The following is a 6,000-nucleotide window of genomic DNA, read 5'->3' as shown; positions in this document are numbered from 1 at the left end:
AAGTTTATTGGTCATTCACAGGACAGTAGAAATCCCCGTGGACGTCATGGACTGTTACAGCTGTGGGTTCCTTTAAACCACATGATTTTCTCATCTTGCTATTTTTTTACACACACACACACACACACACACACACACACACACACACGTCTTCATCTCTCCTCCTTCCACTCTTTTTGTGTAGGTAAGCACACACATACTGCTTTTTTACAATTTTACCAGTTTATGCAGAAATAATGTGGGGATTGGACAAAATTGCAAACTTTCACAATTATTGCAGGATTGGTTGAATTAGTGTTAATTCTTTGTGAAATCCTGGACAGACTGGTTAATGCAGCCTCATAATTTAGTGAATTGAGCACAAACTCTGTCACTTGAAAAGGTTGGCTAACAGTTAAGTGGGAGGTAAAACAATTTTGGTTAAAGGGATATGCCAACTACAGAGACTATACATTTTTTTTTTTTCTCACTCGTTGGTGCTGTTGGGCAGAAATATCCTCAACCTCCTCACTGCAAGCGTTGGCTCCTGTTATCAGTACCCTCGCCACATGCTAACAGTTAGCTTACCTACCTGTCATCCTCATTGATTTACAATGCGTTAAATATATTAAAGAATTACATCAATATTTTGCAGAATTTGTGATATCATTTAAAAAAAATAATTTTAAAAATCTGTGAAAGCACTGTACATGAAAACTACATTTAGTAGCGGTGAGCCAGCACTAGCTCACTGTAGCCTCAGCCTACAGCAGACACCTTGCCAACGGAGAAACTACAGCGCCCAGCAGCCTGCGGCCCAGCCCGGACTCGCCTAGCCCGGCTCCGCTGTGGATCGAAGCCCCGTGGAACCCTGGGAGTTGCGGTCCTCCTCGCTTCCGGCGCCGTTGTGAGACAGACGGCGAGAGAGGGTGATGCCAGTGTGCCATGACAACTAGGTGCCCACCGTCAGGGAGAGAGATATAAAGGTGGGTTTGGTGTGTGTGTTTGTCTGCCTGTCTTTGAATTGGATAGGTTGGTCCTCTTGTGACCCCCCTGGGTGTCCCCGTCCCCAGGTTGTTTTCCCAGTGGCCTGCACTTGTTCCATGATGCAGGAAGTGTGAGTTGACTTCTTCTTGTAAAACTTGACTCAGTATTTTAATAGTCTACACTGGATTACGTGTCAACAACATTGTAGTATACACAATGACTTTGAAAGGAAAGTTTCTGAAACAGTCTATTTCACTTGATCACATATCGGAGCCTAAAGAATGCAGATAATTATTTTACCACCATATATGTATATGATAATTATGATGTATTTGTTTCTTAGAAATGTATATTGAAAGTGTCACTGTAAAATAAAATTGACAAACGTTGGGGAAATCTGACACCTACTCTGACAAAATGGCTGCTGGCAGGTATAACTCAATACTGAATGTGTGTAACGAAGGCACACTTCGTTACTAATCCTTTGCACTATTTGCACATTTGTATTGTACACTTTGATTTATTAAATGGTTTGCACAGCATAGTTTGCACAGTAATATTTGCACAGCATTAATAATTGCAAACAGAGTCATGATTTAAAGTATTTTATTGAATATATATTTTACTAAACATTTTAAGTTTGTTTGTGTGAGTTATTTTATCTTGTCCTGCTGGAGCAGTTACTCAGCATGGTCAAGGATTGAAGCTCCACCTGAAGGAAACAAACAAATGTTCAGTACTCAACCTGACATGAAATGGGTTTTCATTGTTTGGTTGAATATCATGATTTGGTATGGGCAAGTGCAATATTTCTAAGTGCAATACCTTAAGTGAAATATATATTTCTAAGTGCAATACTACAGTGGTGCAATGTAAGGGTTTTAATTGTTGGTTCATGCAATCACTTACCTGTGCTGTCTTGTCTGTGTTCCAGGGTGTTCGGGCAAAAGAGTTCCCCGGGGTGTCCGAGCACCTATATATAGTTCCGGGAGGGACCATGTGATGGGATAGCAGAGGGGGTGTTGTGTGGGTGTTTGAACTCAAATGTATATTGTTTATATGTTGCAGTATTTATTGTTTGAGAGCAACATCAATTTGACTGTATGTATCGGATAGATATGTAGACTGGTAGGTTAAAGGGGGCAGTGTATTGTATTGTTGAATGTTATGCAAGTGACCCCTATAGTTGGTAGCATCCAGGTTAATTACCTGAGGCAGAGTATAAAAGGCTGCCAGTGTTCATCTGCCTCAGCTATTGGTAGGACCCTGGAGAGCTGCTCACAGCCATGCTCTCATTTTTTTGCAACTTAGTGTCATTTTTGTCTTGTTATGTCATTTTTGTGGGTGAATAAACACCTTTGGTTGCACCGTACCACCGCCTCTTTTGCTGTGAATCCAGCCGCTAATCGGGTCAAGCCTAACAAGTGGTGTCAGAAGTTGGGGCCCGCACCACAGTAAAGAGGTGATGACAAGAGGTGCAAAGAAGAATGGCGTGCAGGAGCAGCCAGAGGAAGGAGCAAGCTCATCAGCTGACCTGGGGGCCATGGCAGCGGGTAATCCAGGAGAGAAGCTGGAGGAGCTTACGGATCTGGTCAAGTCTCTTGTCCGGTCTCAGGCAGCCAGAGACCAGCAGACGGAGAAAGATTCCTCTCGTCAAGAGCAGAGATGGAAGAGTATGCAGCACCAGTTTCAGCAGCTCCAGTTGCAAGTCAACGGGATGAGAGAAGACTATGGACATGAGCAGGATGGGGAGCAGCGCCAGGAAAGAACTGACGATGACGACCCAGACGAGGGAACCAGCCAGAGGGGTAACGTCAGACCCCGGAGGGAGCCACCTTTCCACAGGGAACCCAAGTTGCTCCCATTGTCTCCAGATGATGACATTGAACATTTTTTGACCACGTTCGAGAGAATTGCCTATGTATGCCGGTGGTCCAGAGATGAGTGGGCTGTCCGCCTTGTCCCCCTGCTGACAGGTAAAGCACGTAGTGCTTATGTTCTCATGGACATTGACGACTCTGAAGACTATGACAAAGTGAAACAAGCAATTTTGGCAAAGTATGAAATAACAGCTGATACTTACCGCAGAAGGTTCCGGTCCCTGAAAATTGATCATGGAGAGACTCCACGCGAGTTGTATGTACGCCTAAAAGACTTGTTCTCAAAATGGGTCAAACCAGAAAGATCAACTGTCAAAGACATCTCAGAAACGTTGATTCTAGAACAGTTTTTAAGGATGGTGCATCCAGACCTGGAGGTTTGGATCCGCGAACATGATCCCAAGACGGCAGAGGAAGCAGCTCGCCTTGCAGAGGTTTTTACATCAGCCAGAAAGGGGAGCAGAAACACCACCTTTGGCCGGGAGAACCACCATGCCCAGACAAGTAAGTCCACTGGGGGTGAGCAGGGCTCTGGTCTAGGGAGGGGTTTTTCCAGCAGTAGGCACTTCCCTTCAGCCAAGGCTAAGAATTCTTCCCCTAGGTCCTCTAAGCAAGAGGTTAGGTGCTATCAGTGCAATGGATTAGGTCACACTCAATACTTTTGCCCAGCAAACAATCAGAGCAAGCCATCCCTTTTGTGTTCAGTCCCCCGGCCAACCAGGTTAGACACACTGCAGGAGAAAGGTCGCATTGTACCTGTTTTGGTTAATGGTCAACGGGAGGAAGCCCTACTTGACACAGGGAGCTTTCAGTCAGTGGTACTTTCCAGTCTGGTCCCAAGGGAAAAGTGGAGTGAAGACAAGGCCATAATCAGCTGTGTTCATGGTGATGAGCACGAGTACCCCACTGCAGAGGTATATTTGACAGTAGGAGGCCAGACATTTCTTTTGTCAGTAGCTCTAGCCCCAACCTTACCATATGCAGTCATTCTAGGTAATGATGTCCCCACTCTCCTAGATCTTGTGCACCAGCAGGATGGTAGCAAGGGTAACAGTGAAGCACAGAGCTCAGGTGAGGAAGTCGAAGAGCCACCACGCAGGGAAGCTGAATTCAAACCAGCCACAGAGCCAGTGCAGCCTTGTAATGTGGTTACCACTAGAGCTCAGACTGCAGGAACAGTTCTCAGGGAGTTGCCTTTCTTTGGAGTAGAGTTGGAGTCAGGCCCAGTGAAGCCTCCCAAGTCTAAGGCTCAGAGAAGGAGGGAGAAGTTGTTGGGCACAGCTAAAAAAGGGATACAGGAGCTGTCAACACCAGGCTGTCTTTTAGACGGGGAGATCCCACCAGATGTAGGTAGCCTGCAAAGAGAGGACTCCACCATAAAGCCTTGGTTTGAGAAGGTGACCGAGGTAGAGGGAGTTAAGCAGGGCAGTGTAGACTGTCTTGAAGAGGCTACCTATGTGGTAAAAGGTGGGATACTCTACCAGCGGAAGGAAAAGGTTGAGGCCTTGGTACTGCCACAGCAATTCAGACACAGGGTCATGGAACTTGGACATTCAATTCCATGGGCAGGACACATGGCATTCCAGAAAACACTTCATAGGATTGCTAGTCACTTTGTTTGGCCAGGCATGTATACCCAAATCTCTCAGTTCTGTAGTTCCTGTGAAAAATGCCAGCTGACTTCAGGAAGGGGGGTGGTGCGTGCTCAGTTGCAGCCTTTGCCAATCATTGAAACACCTTTTGAGAGAATAGCCATGGATGTTGTGGGACCATTAGAGAAGAGTTCCTCAGGCAATCGCTACATATTGGTCATATGTGATTATGCAACCCGGTACCCAGAAGCCTTCCCCCTTAGGTCTGTTAAGGCCAGATACGTGGCAAATTGCCTGTTACAGCTGTTTTCCAGGGTAGGCATAGCCAAGGAGATCCTGACAGACTGTGGGACAAACTTTTTGTCTAAACTGCTGCAGCAAGTTTACCAGTTGTTAGGAGTCAAGGGTATTAAGACCACCCCTTACCACCCCCAAACGGACGGGCTTGTAGAAAGATACAACCAGACACTGAAAAACATGCTGCGCAAGTTTGTCTCCTGCACAGGTGCTGACTGGGACCAATGGCTGCCTTACCTGCTGTTCGCTTACCGAGAGGTGCCACAAGTGTCAACAGGTTTTTCGCCATTTGAACTTGTGTATGGTCGCCAAGTGAGGGGGCCATTGGACCTTCTGAAGGACTACTGGGAAAGTCCCAAACCAGAAGGAGAGAACGTTGTGGCATATGTGGTCAAGATGAGGGAGAGACTGGAGCAGATGACAGCGCTTGCACGGGAGAACATGAGGTCGGCTCAACAATACCAAAAAACATGGTATGACCGGAAAGCCCGGGAGAGAGTCTTCAGCCCAGGCCAGCAGGTACTGTTGCTGCTTCCCACCAGTGACCGCAAGTTGCTGACCAAATGGCATGGACCATATAAAGTCACCAGACGAATGGGTAAGGTCACCTATGAACTTTATATGCCAGAGCGAGTGAAAAAGCACCAGATCTTTCATGTAAACTTGTTGAAGGAATTCCAGGTTCAGCCAGAGCCTGTGCACCAGCAGCTGTTTGTGCGTGCAGTCCAGGATGAGGACGTGAATGAGAAGTTCTTTCCCACCAGTGCAGCAGAGCCCACCCCAGTGGATCTGTCCCATCTGTCACCGAGCCAACAAGAGGATGTCAAGCCCCTCCTGGACCCAGAGCTTTTCCAGGAGACACCAGGTTTCACCTCTGTTGTCCAACACAAGGTTCGTCTAAAGAAGGATGCTCCAGTCCGGCAGAGGAGTTACAGGATTCCTGAGCGGTTGGTGCTAGCACTGAAAAAGGAAATCAAGTTGATGTTGGAGTTGGGGATAATTGAGGTCTCCAACAGTGAGTGGTGCAGTCCCATTGTACTTGTGCCAAAGAAAGATGGTTCTCTGCGGTTTTGTATTGACTTCAGGTACCTCAACGCCATATCCGCCTTTGATCCATACCCGATGCCCCGAATCGATGACATGGTGGAGAGGGTCGGCAGAGCGAGGTACATCACCACACTGGACCTCAGCAAAGGCTACTGGCAGCTGGCCTTGGCACCAGAGGCTAAGGAGCTGACGGCGTTCAAGACACCATTTGGTATGTA

This window comes from Centroberyx gerrardi, chromosome 7, assembly GCF_048128805.1.
Source record: "Centroberyx gerrardi isolate f3 chromosome 7, fCenGer3.hap1.cur.20231027, whole genome shotgun sequence".
Lineage (NCBI taxonomy): Eukaryota > Metazoa > Chordata > Actinopteri > Beryciformes > Berycidae > Centroberyx > Centroberyx gerrardi.
Note: the sequence above shows the minus strand (reverse complement) of the source record.